Source organism: Schistocerca gregaria, chromosome 4 (genome assembly GCF_023897955.1).
Source record: "Schistocerca gregaria isolate iqSchGreg1 chromosome 4, iqSchGreg1.2, whole genome shotgun sequence".
In the NCBI taxonomy this organism is placed as follows: Eukaryota; Metazoa; Arthropoda; class Insecta; order Orthoptera; family Acrididae; genus Schistocerca; species Schistocerca gregaria.
The window spans coordinates 198,714,904-198,732,974 of NC_064923.1; the positions used below are offsets into that span (position 1 = coordinate 198,714,904).

General features: G+C 44.5%; 1 protein-coding gene across 1 annotated transcript in view; it reads left to right on the forward strand.

The window, feature by feature from the left end:
* LOC126268141 (small G protein signaling modulator 3 homolog) overlaps positions 1-18,071 on the forward strand; it is a 183,668-nt gene that overhangs the window by 52,539 nt on the left and 113,058 nt on the right. The window lies entirely within an intron of this gene.

Genomic DNA, 18,071 nt, shown 5'->3' on the forward strand with positions numbered 1-18,071 from the left:
AAGTAAAACCTAATTAGCTGGTCATTTTGGTTGAAACCAACTAGAAATTGTCAGGTATGTTGCACTCAACAGTATGGAAAAATTTTTGTGGGGGGTGGAAGGGGGAGAGAGTTTGCAGAAGAGATACCTACTTCAAGAAAATTCTTTGTGGTTAAGGGGCAGAGTTATTAACTTTAAGTGTCTTCTTTGCATCAAATAACCATTCAGAATTTTTCCCAGAAAATTATGCTTCACTTAGTCACCAAAAGGAATGGTTCAAAACTGGTTAATTGTTAAAAGATCAAGTGAAATTGAGGTTTGAAGAACTGAATATGTTTTAAGACACATTCATCATTTTTGAGTGCCAGACATGTCATTCTACTTTCATCATATATGTAACATCCTTCACATCTTATAAGTGGCTGAATGAAATAGTCCTGTAACCTTAACTCAGGGTCGTGCATCCATATATATAGTGTGCCCCCACCTAATGTGAACAGTGTGAAACTGCAGTGCAGTGGAGAGTTCTTTCATACTGTCAGAAATATAAACACCTTGTTGGAATATGTGCAGAAGGTCAAAGGGTCTCAGCAGTTTCTTGTGTAAATTTGAAGTCAAATTCTGCAAGGAAGAAACTGCCATTAAAACTAAGATTAAACATGTAAACAGATCCCTTGTGAAAAAGCCATAAAAGAAATTTAAGAATTAAGACACTGATAGCTGAATGACAGCTGATGAATTTGTTAAAGGTGAAAGTATAAACTTGTTGTATAGCAAGCTTAGAAACAGATTTAAATGTTTAAAGATTGATTCAAACAAGTGGTATAATTGGGCCATATTTTGATGACAACATCAGTAGGCAGATCGACAGATTTAAGTGATGCCAGAAATGAGAAAGCAGACAAACTTTGGTTTCAAAGTGATAGAAGCCTGCAAAGCATCTGGATTGAGAATGATTACTGTTCGTTAAACAAACAAAATTGTTCTAGTACCATTGACATCATTACACAATTGACGTAAGAGTGGAAATTTATGAAATAAAACTGAAATTTTAATTTATTTCCATTAAAATTTACATTTTACACTTTGTATGAAATGTAAAAAGTTCCTAGCAAATTTGATAACATCAATGACGGATTGTAAAATCACTATTACTTAAGACATTAGTCATGCTTCTGTGTGAATATCTCAAACACTAATGCCTTTGTGTACAGTGTTCTACCTTGGAAATAATCATTTAAATAGGTGTTACATCAAATTTTGAGTGACTTGGGAAGCAGTGCTTGCAGAAGGGATGTCATTATTGATATGAAATTACTTAATTCAACTCTTCCCCCACCTATAAGTGTCGTGCTTAGATTTCATCGTTTAAGGTGTCATTGGGAGGGCTGAATGTTAACACTTGACACATAGTCATAACTTCTGTTTTAAATGCTAGTTATGTACAAGAATGTTTTCAAGTTTGTAGTTGGGCATCTGTGATACTGTTTGTGAAAGTACCAATTTTTATAGTTTTTTAGTTTAAAAATGCATAAATCTTACTGAAAGACTTGTTTTCACAAAAATGCATGTTTCTTTGTTTTTTACTGAAGACCAGTGTTGAAACAGGAGAAAAGTTCTATATTTATTTACTTCACTCACTTATTTCATATAAGTGCGTGCTTGTGCATGTTTTTCCCACTCTCTACCTAAAAAAAATCTCAAACCTAGAATTCATGTTTCTTAAATGTAGCATATCTTATTTATGAGTTTGAGGAGTGTTCCTTCAACTCGGTTACTGCTAAATTGTTCAAAATTTTGATTTTTTACTTTCATATCAAGTGTGTGCCATGCAAGACCTGTTTAAATGGATTTGTCAGAAGCCAATATTTGCTGTTACACGGCGTTAAAAACTAAGTTTTTGCAAAATTTACATTTGCTCTCGGTCAATTAAAGCAAAAGTCGATAAATGCAAACTGGGCTTCACTTCTGAGAGACCTGAAGAGAGTGATAATGTAGGATATCAGTGTCAATTATTAGAGTTTCCTACAAAGAAAAAACCATAAACTGTAGGTAAACACTTGCTACCAGAACCAACAAGGTAAATAAATTGAAACTGAGCAATACTCAAGAGTTAATGTTATTGTTTAAACCACCAGCCAGCTTTGTCACGGAGAAGGAACATAAAGAAAAAAGAAATAATGTTTCGAAAAAGTGCAGCGTAAGGAAAAAGATGCCCAGGCAGTGCCTGTGCCGCAAAATTTTAAGAAACATGAGACATGTCCAAAGACGCTCTTAAAAGGAACAAGATTTCGAGGAAAAAATAAATTATCAATAAACCAGGGTGTGCAAAGTTCATGCAAAATGTTGTATACAGTAATGGTGCAACATGTAAATGTGGTAGAGCTCTGATGTACATATACATCAATACTCCACAATTCACCTTACAGTGTGTGGCATGGGGGCTACCCTGTACCAGTCATTTCCTTACCTGTTCCACTCAGAAATAGAATGAGGGGAAAAATGGCTGGCTGTATGCCTCCATATGAGCCCTCACTTTGTGTATCTTACCTTCGTGGCCCTTGCATGCAATGTAGGCTGGAGGTAACAATCATTCTTCAGTCAGCTTCAACTGTCAGTTCCCTAAATTTTCTCAATAGTGCCCTTCAAATGAATGTCACCTTCGTTCCAGGGATTCTCATTGGAGTTCACAGAGCACATCTGTAATACTTGTGTGTTGTTTGAACCTACTAATAACAAATTTAGCAGCCTGCTTCATTGTCTTCCTTTAGTCTGACCAGGTACGGATCTCAAACACTCGAGCAGTACTAAAGATTAGGTCGCACTAGCATCCTATATGGGGGTCTCCTTTACAAATGAACCAACTATTCAAGAACTCTCCCAATAAACCAAATTTGATCATTCGTGTTTCCCACGACAATCCTCACATGCTTGTTCCACATCATATTGCTTTACGGTGTTAGGCCCAGAGAGCTAAATGTGTAAAGTAGTGCATTACTACTTCTATGTCCGAAGATTACTTAGTTGTTCTTCTACTCATCCACATTGGCTTAAATTTGTCTAAATTTAGACATAGCCATCATCCATCCACACCAACTAGAAATGTGTGTGTGTGTGTGTGTGTGTGTGTGTGTGTGTGTGTGTGTGTGTGGCATGCATGGGGCCCCGAGCTGTTGCAGTCTCACTTACTTTCCAGGCTGCATTACCATCCCTGTTCCTCTCCCTCCCTATCCTTACTCCTTTGTCCCTGCCCCCTCTTTTCCCTCTTAGTGGACTTCATGTTGGCCTGGCTATCCTCTTGGTTTTGTTTTGCTGTTTGCTTTGCTGTTTCCATCTCCTTTTTGGCATTTTTGGTCCCATTGGGGGTTTGACCTCCATTTCCAAAATTTTCCGTCTAGTGTGAGCCATTTGGGGATGAACTTCCTACCTAGCTTCCATGGTGCAGGTTCCTCTCCCCCCTCCCCTCCCCTTTCCCTTTGCACCCTGACCCCCCTCCTATTAGTTACCAGTGCGGTTGCCAGTCTGTGTGGTGGGGCTGTTAAGTACCCACTTGGCTGAGTCCCCTGAAACCACAGGGATCACACTGCTAGTACCTGAACTGTTAATGCCTCATGTATGCCCAGGAGTTGTTGCTCATCACTTTGGGGCACCAGAACTCCCGGCAATGGCCACTGTGCCAGACGGCCCTTGCTAAAAGTGGTCGCAGACGTGACACTCCTTCTTTGATCCTGTGGCCTTCCCCTCCCTGGCCACCCCCCTGGGTGGAGAGTCAAGCTTGCCGCCGTGGGTTGAAACCTTTCCTTCGGTACCTGGTTTGTACCAAGACGGATGGCGGAAGTTTTTCCACAACCAAGCCTTCCTCATGGGGACGATTGATGATGAGTAGAGCGAAATGGAATCGATGAGTAAAATGCAGTCCGGTGCTTTGCTCATAAAGACATTTTCTGCTACCCAATCTGACGCCCTGCGTGCTAGTGACAGTCTCAGTGATGTCCCAGTCTCCATCATGGCCCACCCATCTTTGAACTTGGTACATGGCATTATTTTCCACAGAGATCTTCTCCACACTGACGAGGAGCTCCATGCTAACCTCAAGCAGCAAGGGGTTTGTTTTACCCGCGTGTGCAGCGAGGTCCCCCCAACAACCGCCTTTATCCTGGTCTTCGAGGGGGATGTCCTCCCAGAGAAATCAAGGTAATGGTGTACCGGTGTGATGTAAAACCATATATTGCACCACCGATGAGATGCTTTAAATGCTTACAGTTTGGACACGTTTCCGCTGCACCACTGATCCCCTCTGCGGTGACTGTGGGTGCCCCCTCCATGAGGAGAGGGCCTGTGGTCCCCCACCGGTGTGTGTTAATTGTCATGGACAGCATTCTCCACGCTCGCCTATGTGCCCGGTGTTTGTGAGAGAAAGGAGGATTCAAGAGTACAAAACCTTAGATTGGCTCACCTACACTGAGGCTTGTCAAAAGTATGACCGGCTCCATCCTGTGTCTATGTCTTCTACTTTTGCTTCTGTTATGTCCATACTGCAACCTCCGTGAATGCATGGTGAGTCGGCTATTTTGGATCCTTGAATCCCGCGACCTTTTGTCATTGACTTCAGTGGTTTTTGCTGTGGCCGCTCTATGGTGGATCACTTGGCTTGGTGCACCTGGAGTCTGCTATCCAGTTGGCTTTTGCCCATCGGCAACACCTCCTTGCAGTCTTCTTTGATCTGCATAAAGCTTATGACACCACCTGGCTCCACCACATCCTCACCACCCTTCGCGAATGGGGCTTTCGTGGCGCTCTGACATGAAAGGAAGTTATAGACAAAACTGGGCACTCTTTTTTAGGTCCAAGTTGGCTGCTGCTACAGCACTCCCCATCGGCAATAAAATGGGGTTCCACAGGGTTCTGTACTGAGGGTCCCTCTCTTTCTCATACCCATTAATGGTCTGGTGAGAGCTGTTGGGCCAACAGCGTCCCCCTCTTTGTATGCCGACAATTTTTGTATCTACCTCACTTCATCCGTAATGGGCACTGCAGAACGCCATCTACAGGGGCAATCTGCTGGGTGCACTCATGGGCTCTCTCCCATGGCTTTGTTTTCAGTGGCCAAGATATGTCGTTCATTTGTGCCGTCGCCATAAAGTACATATCCATCCACAACTGTTCTTAGATAGCCAGCCCCTCGAGCTAGTGGACACCCATCGCTTCTTGGGTCTGGCCTTCGATGCCCAGTTGACATGGCTCCCTCATCTTCGCCAACTGAAGAGGACGTGGTGGTCCCATCTCAGTGTTCTTAAGTGTCTGTGCAATACTGCCTGGGTTGCAGACCGCTCTGTTCTCCTGTGATAGCATCAAGCATTGGTCCAGTCTCATTTAGACTATGGAAGTCCTGTCAATGGTTCTGCATTGCCTTCGATGCTGCAGTTCCTAGACCCTATCCACCACTGTGGGATCAGACTTCTGGACTAGCCCTGTACTTAGTCTTCTCGCAGAGGCAGGGATTCCACCACTGCGAGTTTTGCGCCAACAACAGCTGATATCTTATGCGCTCCGCATTTGCTGCGCCCCAAAGCACCCTAATTATGGTCTGCTTTATCCAGACATGGAGGTCATACTTGCTTGACTCACAGTTATCTCCTCCGTCACGAGGACCCCCCTCTTTGTCATTGTGGGTTGATGTTGACTGTGAATCGCATCGTATTGGACTGCCCAAACTTAGCCACCCTGCTACGTTTGATGGACTTCTAGCTTTCCAGACTTGCTACCCCTGGTGTTGGCTGACAATGCCTCAGCGGCAGATCTCGTTTTACATTTTATTTGTGATGGGGGTTTTTATTGCATTATTTAAGGGAGGGACCTTCCATCTTATCGGTGAGTGGAGGGGATGGCAGACCCTCTCGCTACTCCCTCTGCCCCGACTGGATTGGCTTCAACTGGACTTGATGGTTCACCCCGACCTTCTGCCTTCCCACTCCTTTCCTTATAGTGTCTGTTATGTCTTGAGCATCTCTCTTGTCTCCTGTGCTTCTTCCTTCATGCCTCTGTCATTAGTCACTTTCTTTCCCTCACCCCTTCTTCCATCCTTTTCCTTCCTTCCATGTCAATAGTTTATCATTTTATGGATATTGTAGTTCCCTCTTTTAATGTGGGATTTTATCGGTTTTAGTTAATCAAGGGCCCCTTCTCCATCCAACCACTTATGTATATAGATAACAGTGGTCCTATCACACTTCACTGGGGAAATCCTGGTGATACTCTTGTCTCTGAACACATGCGGTCAAGGGTAACATTCTGGGTTCTATTGCTTTAGAAATGTTAGACCCATTTGCATATCTGTGAACCTGTTCCATATGCTCCTAACTTCATGAACAGCCTGCAGTGAGGCACTGTGTCAGTTTCCAGAAATCTTGACATGTGGAATCTGCCTTTTGCCCTACATCTAAAGTTAACAATACATCATATGAGAAAAGGGCACACTGAGTTTTGCACAATGCTTACTAAAACCATGCTGATTTGTGGACGTACGCTTTCTGGTCTCCAGAATTTTTTTTATATTCAAACTGAGAATATGTCTAAGGATTCTGCAGCAAACTGATGTAAGGGATATTGATCTGTAATTTTCTGGGTCTGTTCTTTTGCCCCCACACAGATGTCACCAGCACTTTTTTTCCAGTCACTTTGGACTTTGCACTGGGAGAGAGATTTGCGATTGTGGGGCCACTGCCGTAGAGTACTCTTTGAAAACCCAAATTGGGATACCATCCAGAATTCATGACTTATCTTCTACTCTTTCAATTATATCTTTATACCAGGTATGCTTATTACTGTGCTGTCCATACTGGAGTCTGTCAGAGGGTCAAACTGTGGTACATTTGTATGATTTTCCTGCATGGGTTCTGTGCCAAATCTTTTTGCCAAAGGTATGATGTGGTGGTGGTGGTGGTGGTGGTGGTGGTGGTATGCTTCATGCACAGATCTTTTCACAGATGCCTGAATCTCTACTAATCTTTACTTGTTGTCATTTGCAGGTACTTTTATGAACCAAGAGTGTAACAGCCTCTGCTGCTTCTGTACCCTCCTAACTTTATTAAACAGTGGTGGGTCTTTCCATCCTCAATCCACTTACCAAGCACATAATTCTCCATACCATGCTTTACAATCTGCTTAAACATTCCCCATAATTCCTACCTGTCCACCTTAACTGAAATTAAGTGATGTCAGTTCACTGACTAAATAAGATGGTAACTACAACTTATCTGCTGTTTCTAATGGAAACACTCTCCTAGCCTTTGTAACTGATTTATTAACTTTCGTAACCATAATTGATGATTGCTAATCCCAGTTTCTATACAGACGTTGTCGATAAGGTGCTGCCTGTTTGTAACTACAAGGTCTTAGGTATTTCCATTGTGTATGGGCTGTCAGACTAGCCCCTCAAGATAATTTTTTAGACAAGCGATCAGAAGTACTTCACATGAATGTCTTTACCCTATGTAATGAGTCCGTAGACATCCCGCTCTGTACTTCGTAGGTTAAAGTCGCCTCAAAGTAGTATTGTATGATCTGGGCATTTTGTGCTACTGCACCCAACTAGTGGTCTAACCAACCTTAATTTGACTAACGTGGACCCTTTATTGCTTACCAGTATGGTTATCCTTAACCAGAAGATTAACTGGGCCTAAAATCCGCATAATCATTCAGACCCAGAAAATGGTGAGTAAACTTACCAAGGTTGCCAACACACACACACACACACACACACACACACACACACACACACACACACACACACACACACACCTCCTGGGAAAATTATGGACATACACCTGATCTCCCAGCTTACCTCTGGAGGCTTCCGATAATGGTTGTAATGACCAACTTGTTTGTTGTGGGCCCTGAGAATATTGAGCCTCGCATGATTCCAGTTTTCCTTGACGATCTGAGGGGTGATCTCCACAGGAATTAGATCTTGAATCCCCCATAAGTTTCAAAGGGGGGGATTAACAGGATAAGCAAAGATCAGGGAAACCGGAGTACCCTCAAAGCCTCCTGGCTGGCGATATTGAATGCAAAGCGAAGCCAAGGGAGACTAGAATCCCACTTACTGGGAGACTTCACATGAAAGATAATCAGTGTGGATTTATGGTTATGAGTGACCCTTTCTGCAAAGGACCCATGCAGATAATATGGAGTGGTAGTTACATGTTTAACACTGCTTTGAAAACATGAGGCCTTAAAGGGAGCCGAAAGGAAGGCCTGTGCATTATCACCGACGATTTGCTTAGGGGGTCCAAAAACACTAAATATGTTTGTTAAATGTGCAATGGTGGTGACAGCAGTCACACTAAGACTTGGAAGAAGCCAGGAAACCTCAATAACACGTCAATAATAATTAATACATACTGATGGTCTCTTTTGGTGCGAGGTAGGGGCCCCAAATAATCAATACAGAATTTGTCTGTGGGGCAGGATTCATGTTCAGGACTAAGAAACCCCTGTTAAAGAGCATTATTCGGTTTGGCCACATGACACAACTGACACAGAGAAACAATTTCTCTAATGTCTCTGTCAATAGACCATAAAGTCGTATGCCCCTTATCTTCTGCAAGGTCTTATAGGTTCCTAAATGCCCACCAATCAAAGAGTTGTGAAAATAACGGATAACTGGGTCTATTACTGTGCATGGTAGTCAGATCTTAATCTCCTCGGTGCGTCCCACCCTTTTACAGAAAATGATTTTCCTGATAATGTATCATCCAGATGCTCGCCCAGCAAAAGCCATTTCTTAATCAGTCCCCAAGTGGGGTCCTGCTCCTGATAGTTGGCAATGTCACTAAATAAATGAGGAATACCACCTAACACAACACAACACAACACAGTTCCCCACAGTCGTTTAATGAACAAAGTAAGAGCATACGGACTATCAGATCAATTGTGTGATTGGATTGAGGAGTTCCTAGATAACAGAACTCAGCATGTCATTCTCAATGGAGAGAAGTCTTCCGAAGTAAGATTGATTTCAGGTGTGCCGCAGGGGAGTGTCATAGGACCGTTGCTATTCACAATATACATAAATGACCTGGTGGATGACATCGGAAGGTCACTGAGGCTTTTTGCAGATGATGCTGTGGTGTATCGAGAGGTTGCAACAATGGAAAATTGTACTGAAATGCAGGAGGATCTGCAGCGAATTGACGCATGGTGCACGGAATGGCAATTGAATCTCAATGTAGACAAGTGTAATGTGATGCGAATACATAGAAAGATAGGTCCCCTATCATTTAGCTACAAAATAGCAGGTCAGCAACTGGAAGTAGTTAATTCCATAAATTATCTGGGAGTACTCATTAGGAGTGATTTAAAATGGAATGATCATATAAAGTTGATCGGCGGTAAAGCAGATGCCAGACTGAGATTCATTGGAAGAATCTTAAGGAAATGCAATCCGACAACAAAGGAAGTAGGTTACAGTACGCTTGTTCGCCCAATGCTTGAATACTGCTCAGCAGTGTGGGATCCGCACCAGGTAGGGTTGATAGAAGAGATAGAGAAGATCCAACGGAGAGCAGCGCCCTTCGTTACAGGATCATTTAGTAATTGCGAAAGCGTTACGGAGATTATAGATAAACTCCAGTGGAAGACTCTGCAGGAGAGACGCTCAGTAGCTCGGTACGGGCTTTTGTTAAAGTTTCGAGAACATACCTTCACCGAAGAGTCAAGCAGTATATTGCTCCCTCCTACGTATATCTCGCGAAGAGACCATGAGGATAAAATCAGAGAGATTAGAGCCCACACAGAAGCATACCGACAATCCTTCTTTCCACGTACAATACGAGACTGGAATAGAAGGGAGAACCGATAGAGGTACTCAGGGTACCCTCCGCCACACACCGTCAGGTGGCTTGCGGAGTGTGGATGTAGATGTAGATGTAGAACACAACTAAGATCACCTTCCGCAGCTTCTTGGGTGCCCTCACTAGATGGTTGTTCAGTAAACATATGGCTGAGGACCTCCACAAGCACATTCTCAGTGCCTCTAATGTGCTTAACCTCAAACTGAAATGATGAAACGCGTACCGCCCACCTCGCACTACAGCCAGTTTTATGCAACCTAGCTTAAGGCTGGATTGTTGGTGTCTAGCTGAAATACTTCATGTTAAAGATAAAACCGGTACTTATCCAGTGTTAACAAGATGGACAATGCCCCACATTTGTAAATGGAATATTTAAGCTCTGCGCTGGTTAACCAACGAGACGCATACGCAAATGGCTGCCTTTGACCTTTGAACTCCTGGAGGAGGACTGCCGAAATTCCCGCAATAGATGTATTGGTTCGGACAGTAAATTTCTTATTAAAATCGGGCACTCCAAAAATGGGAGGATTGGCTATAGCTGCCTTAATATGCTCAAACGCTGCCTCTTGAGCAGGACCCCACTCAAAATGCGCCCCTTTTCAGTGCAGTTCATTTATAGAAGCCGCCAACTGAGCTAAATTAGGGACAAAACGCCCAAAACAATTCACCATCCCTATGAACTTGGCAATCCCTCGCTTATCAGTGAGCAGCGGAAGAGCTCTCAAGGCCATAGTCCACTCCTGATTGATGTGAATACTCTCGCCTGATACTAGGTGACCAACGAAGGGTACCTGCTGCCTGGCTAATGTCACCTTATTGGGTTTAACAGTCAAACTGTCCCCCTGCAACCTAGCAAAAACTTGCTGGATATGTTCCAAATGCTCTTGAAATAAATGACTACAAATTGCCAAATCACCCCGGTTATTGTAAACACAGACTAATTTAAAGCCTGCAAGAATATTATCCAGCAAATGAGTAAGGACAGCTGCACCAGTAGCCAAACCAAAGGGGACCCTATTAAATTCAAACAAATTCCAATCAGTAAAAAACACTGTAACATGTTTGTTCTTTGGCTAGGGGAATCTGATAACAGGCTTGATTCAGGTCAAGTATAGTAAACCAATTAGCCCTGCAAACCAAGTAAGAGTTATCAAGATAAGGTAAAGGAACTTACTCGAGGACAACCTTCTTATTTAGGCGGCGGAAGTAAACAACAGGCTGAAATTCCCACTTCGATCCTTAAGGACGAGGAATATAGAGGAGGCATAAGGGGATGTAGAAGGCCTAATAACTCCCTGCTCAAGCATTTTGGAGATCTTTTCCCTTAGTATCCTCATCTTAGTTGGTGAGAGGTGATACGGGTACTGCCTGAGGGAAATATGGTCAGACAGACGAATATGGTAGTCGAGAACACTAGTAAGCCCCAGTCTATCACAGAGAAGCTCTGGGGACCTCTCCAACAAACCCCTTTGTTCAGATGCCTGCTGGGAAGACAGATGTGTGAGATCAACTTGCTAACCTTAGCATCAACAGCCAGCATTCCCGCATCTCAATGCATCTTATGTTTAGTGCACTCCCAGAACCCAAATTTCTGACCAGAAGCGAACTTGAAGAAAAAGGTGTACCCTAAATAATTAAAGACATGACCAGTTTTACTGATAAAAGCACATCCCAAATTCGAATGGACCAGCAGCTCCTTAACCAAGGCCAAAAACAAGGGCCAAGAGAAATCATCAACTGAGATACTCCCTCAGACCCAACCATGCAAAGGAAACACCTGTCCATTGGCAACCCGACATCTCTGCACTGAAGAAGTGACCAGCCTAAGTCTCGCAAAATGACCAAATTCAAAAAACCATTCCAAGCTCAGCAACGAAAAGGAGCTACCAGAATACGAAAGGGAACAAATAGGTTCACCACCTATCATCTGAGAATGGCAATGCGGATATCACTACAATGGCGGCACAAAGTTCTTAAGTGGAGGGACGACCACGAAAAAAAAATTGACCTATCCACTGCTCGCATTCCCCTCAGGACAATTGAAACTAACTTCCTTTCTGGCAAGTCGACTAACAAGGCCGAACAGGCCGTCGTAACCATTTCCACATATTGATGCAACTCCTCCCTATCTTGCTGCATCTGCCAAATATAGCAACATGACAAGCTGTTTACGAACTCCCTTGGTCGATCTTTCACTGATCACAATCTCTCTCAACTGCTGCAATGAAAACTCTTCTGCCATAGGTCTGGGTACCAAGGTCCTCAGTTCACCTCTAGTTAAAGGATACCTTAGAGACAAAATTACCTGATGCGCAACACCAAACGCATCAGTGTGTTGCTCAAGGCAAACCAACAACCTTTCAGTTTGCTTGAGTTGGTCTATAGCTAATTCTGTGATGTCTCGAAACAGATACGCCAGATGATTAGGCAATTTAGCAAGCGCCCCAACTAACCCATTGGAGGATATAAGGGCGTTATTCCCGGGCTCACTAATGCACCACCCAGAAGGTAACAAATCTTGCTCTCCGGTCCTCTTCCCATCAAGCTCTAAACATGTGACCTTAAACTGCAATTTGTTGACAAAGGACATAAGTTCAGTGGTTGTTCCCCTATCATGATCCTCTGATTTTAATGGCTTTAATTCAGATATTCGGTTGGCTGAATGTAACAATTGTGCTCGCACCCTGTCTTGACTGCCACTAGGTTGAGTGCCCTCTAAAAAGCCTATATTGTCCTCAAGACTTCTAACAGCTTTAAATAAAAACTCAATTGCTGCCTTTGTCTCACCCATAACATCCGGTGTGATGTGAACTGGCTGAAGAACGGTAGCACGCAAGCGGGCTGCTAAGTCCAGAATACTACCAATGAGGTCGTCCTTCCTCAATAGGCCAATTCTGCGGCACTACCTTACTGCCATTGTAGAGTTGATCACCTAAAACAGAACAAAACACCAAAGGCAGAAATCGTACAACAGTAACAGTTTACCAAATCAGCCAACAATAACTAAAATGGCGATACTAAAATTGTAACAGTGCTCTGCTACCAGTTGAGACCTGAAGGTCAAGGAAGGCAGGATTCGGTTCCGATTGGGGATGGGGCCGTAATCAGTTACTATTGGTTCCCTTTAGCAATTACAAACGTTTATTTATTGCCGAGTCTGGAATTATCATTTTAAAATAAAGATAATACACATTATTAATGAAAGAATAAACAACTGTGTATTTAATAGTGCTTTCTGTGTGTTGCAATTTACCAAATGAGCATAATATACTGACACAGCAAATAATATTTTAAAAAGAAGCCAATGTGATCGAAATTAGAATTTTAAGGCAAGTAACCAGTCATGGCTGAAGGCCTTTAATGCCAAGAACGGCAATTATAAAAAATGTAACAAACACACTGTAAAACAGCAATGCAGTAGCACAGGTTAATTTAAAAAGACAGGCAACTGATCACCAAACAGGTGAGATGAAATGATGGTAAACTTGGTAGCACAATAATTTAAACCTGCTGTAATGCGAAGAATAGCAATTATAAAAAATCTTTGAAACATATAATAAAATAGCAAATACAATAATAAAACAAGCACCAGTCACAGACGGTGCACCAGGAATCAACCTCTGAGTAGGTCCGGCAAAAAAACACTTTGATGAGCGATGTGATAGGCAGCCAAGAGTTGTGTTCACTTCACAAGATGGTAACTCAGACTAGTGGCAGTCTAACCAATGACTAATGATAATCTTCCTGGGCTACCTGATGTCTAATAAACCAAAAGCAAAGATCTAAAAATATGCCAAAGCCGGAACTGGCGGCCTGGCATCTGCTCGCAGAATACTGTGCTTAGAGCACCCAGAACAAGAAAGGAATCACTGCCACCAGAGTAGAAGAATCGCCAATCAACTTTCAAGAAAGCTGTCAAAACTACACGCTTAACTGATCAGCAGCAGTAAGGCGAGGAAACGTACACTGCTGTTACATACATTAACCTCCAGGGAAGGTAACTGGAGCGTTAGCAGGCATGAGGCAGGAAAAATACTGCTGGTTGAACTTAACAAATAGTAACAAACAAAACACAATAAATAGTAATTAGAAGTCCAGAAAAGCTAATCAGATCCGCTTTCCCCAAGCACTCCAATCGCTGCTCTTCACCTCGGCAACATTGTGAGCAGCAACACGAACCCAAGTTACTGGAGAATCGCAAGATCTCACAATGGTGGTTTCTCTACTTGAATCCAACTTCACTCAACTGAAAGCTTGCAGGATCCGGTTTACGATGAGGTCGATCACCCTCGTGACCACAGGCCTTCCATCCGGCAGTCCATTTGCGCCACCAGTGATCCCAGCATTTTCTCGTACTGCGTGGACATGGCTCCTCCTGAGTCCCCCTACCGAACTGCACACTGACTTGACCTGGAAGAACCACGACATCGCCCCTAAGATAGGGCCATAGTTACTACATATAAATAACCACCGCTGCTGCCACTAATGAACAGGCAAAGCTTGCAAAACCAAATGGCACCAGGCAACACGAGAAGAAGACAAATAACTGCAACCATGTCGACTACATTATATGGTCTGGCCTCCAACAGAGGATGGAAACCTACAAACAGCACCAATGGGAGCTGCAGCATGGCTCAGCCACTCTGTGGACATGTATCAGTCAACAGCTGGAGGCTGGCTGACTGACTTGGTTACACAATTTGTTAATTGACTCATTGCAGAGCACGGACAAAGGAAAGGATTGTATTTTATACTTCACTTCACACAGGAGTGAAAGGATGCAACCAAATCGCTTCTGCTCTATTGGATTTTCTCATACCCTTGGTGTCCCAGCCAGAAAATGGTCCAAATCGAATTATTTTCTGACTCCTGTACTAGTGAAAATGCCCTCAGGGGGCTCAGCATTTAATTGATGGATACGGGCTTGGCAACCCCAGGGTCCCTGAGCTGGGGACTGGGAAGCGCCACCAGTCCTCAATAATGTATGCTCTGAGCGTGCCTCAACAACCATCATCAGGCGCGACGGTGGAACGTTGTACGGTACAGAGCCCGGAGATATTGGCTTAACTGCCTGGGTCACGAGGATGGTATAAACCTCTATAAAAAACCCTCAGTCTCAAGGTGTGCTGTGCGCCAAGGAGACGCATGGCTGTTGAGGTAGAACAGTTGCTAGCGGGCGACCTCTGGGAAACCTGCCATCCCTCGGTTGTATTAGGCTTACCCAAGGCAAGTGGGGCTCTGTCTGGGTGGACATTCCTTTCTCTAGCTGCTCGCAGGACCACCATGAAAAGAAATATGAATAGTGCACAAGCACGAGTCTCTAAGCAAGGAAAGTTCAATGCTTTAAAGTATGACCCCCAATCGTTCCCTTCCCTGCCCACACAAGGGAGGAACGGCGGTCTGAATTACCTAGTGCGACTTAATCTCCTCAATTTCTGGTTTGCAGCCGAACAAATGCGGACTCATTTCTGACCACAAAGCCTCAGTTTTTTGTGGAAAATTTAGAGGACAAGTTTGGTGAAGTTAAGGGCATGTCTAAAATGAGATCTGGAGCAGTCCTCATACAGTTCAGGAACTTACTTTTCATCGTGACCTGTTCTTGAAATGAAATGTCGTGTGACTAGGGCTTCCCGTCGGGTAACTGTTCGCCTGGCGCAAGTCTTTCGATTTGACGCCACTTCGGCAACTTGCACATCGATGGGGGGGGGGGGTATGATGATGATGATGATGATGATTAGGACAACACAACACCCAGTCTCTGAGCGGAGAAAACCTCTGACCCAGCCGGGAATCGAACCCGGGCCCTTTGGATTGACAGTCTGTCACGCTGACCACTCAGCTACCGGGGGTGGACGTGACCTGTTGTTGCAGTCTGATGACAACAAGCTCCATGCAAATCTGGAATGCTGCGGTGTCTGTCAGGGCTGCTCAGGGATTGACAACTTAGTCTCGCTAGAGTCGGCTATTTGTACAGCGTTTACTCGGCGAAAACATCTAGTTCCTGTTTTCTTTGATTTTCAGAAGGCGTACAATACCACCTGGCGTAATCATTTCCTTGCTATGCTGCACGAATGGGGCTTACATGGTCCACTTCAGATTTTTTTGGTCCACTACCGATTTTTCTACGGAATTTTCTCTCCATTTGCTTCTTTTGGGTTAGAGTTAGCACTTATTTTTACCTCTGCTCATATCAGGAGAACGGTGTCCCGCAGGACTTGGTTCTCAGTGTTCCCTTCTTTTTGGTGGCGATTAATGGTCTTATGACTGCGGTGGGCTCGTCGGTCTGTTCCTCTCTGTATGCTGATGACTTTTATCTTTATTACAGTTCCCTAAGCATCAGCGTCACTGAACAGCGGCTGTAGGGAGCTATCCGTAAGGCACATTTTTGGGCATCCAACCATGGTTTTCAGTTCAGTCTCTAAGACCCGAGTGATGCATTTCTGTCGTTGTCGAATGGTCCGCCTCCATCCGTAGCTCTACCATGCCAATGAACTCCTTCGTATTGAGACGCATCACTTTCTTGGCATGCTGTTTGATGCTCAGCTCACTTGGACACATCATCTTAACGAGCTTAAACAACGGTGCTGGCGGCACCTCAACATCCTTCACTGCCTCACCCACACCGTTTGGGGGGGCTACACGAATAACCCTCCTAAAGTTCTATAAGGCCTTAGTCCAGTCCCGTCTCGACTACAGGAGTGTGGTCTATGACTCAGCAGCTCCTTCAACATTGCAGATCCTCGACCTGATTCTCCATTATGGCGTCAGACTGATGACAGGTGCCTTCTGCACTAGTCTGGTGAGTAGCCTTCTGATAGAAGCTGGAATCCCTCCCCTACGATTCCGCCCACAAAAGTTGCTTGCGTCATACGTCATCCGCGTCCATGCCTCACCCTACCACCTAAACCACAGGCTCCTTTTTCCATCTTCTGCTCTCCCCTCCCCACGACGGCAGCCTCGGTTGGGTCTCCTGATCGCGGTCCGCATTCTTCTCTCGTCATTAAAGTCCTTTCCCCATCCTTTCGGCCCTCTTCTACCCATCCTTGGTCCCTCCCTCACTTGCGGCTTTGCTTGGATTTGTCCTCCATTCCACCTCCCAGTCTTTGTCAACAATTCATGGCTCTTCTTGCCTCGTTTTGCGATGCAGATGTAGTCTACACCGATGGTTCTGTGGTCGATGAATGCACTGGGTTTGCTTTCATCCACGGCGACTACGTTGAGCAGCATTCCCTGCCTTATGGGAGCAGTGTCTTCACTGTGGAGCTGACTGCTCTTTATCGTGCACTCTCTCACCTTTCTTCCTGCCCTGGAGGGTTTTCGTCATATGCAGTGACTCCCTGAGTGGATTACAAGCACTCGACCAGTGTTTTTCTCGGCACCCTTTGGTGTGCGGTATTCACAATGCTGTTTTTGCTCTCGCCAAGTGTGGTTGTTCAGCGACGTTTGTGTGGACCCTGGGCCACATTGGCATTCCAGGAAATGGATGTGTCCCTTGGTTGGCCAAGCAGGCCACCTCTTCGCCACCCCTGGAGCTTGGTCTTGTTGAAAGAGACCTCTGGTCAGCCCTACGTCGCAAGGTCCGCGATGTCTGGAGCTCTGAATGGTCTGTCTTGAACGCACCAAATAAACTCCGCATGGTCAAGTCGTCCACGGCCGTATGGAACTCATCCTTGAGGGGCACGCATAGGGACTCAGTTGTTCTCTGCCGTCTCCGAATTGGACATGCGCGGTTGACCCACAGGTATCTTTCGCCATGAGAACCCGCCCAAGTGTCGCTGTGATGCAGGGCTGACAGTGGTCCATCTTCTGATGGACTGCCCTGTTTTAGCCCCCTTGTGGCAGTCCTTTAATTTACCAGCTGCACTTCCTTTAATTCTATGTGACGATGCCTCTATAGCTGACTCAGTTTTACATTTTATCCAGGCAGCTGGGTTTTATCACTCGCTCTAGTGTGGGCGCTCTCGCATGATTTCTCAGGCTACACCCACTCCAGCAACTTTTGTGACGTGGAGACCAAAATAGCCTTTTATGGTAACAAGTTGTGTTCGTACCTCTATCAGTGCTTTCCAGCTGAAGGTTCTTTGTTTGTAGTTGAGTGGTTGACCTTTTACCTGATCAATCAACCACTGTAGTCTCTTTTTCTCTAGTCAACTATTTGCTCGGCTCCTTTTAAATGTCCTCTATTTTGTGTTGTTGTGATGTTCATTTTAGCTCTGTACCCCTTGGTGTTACCTCCCT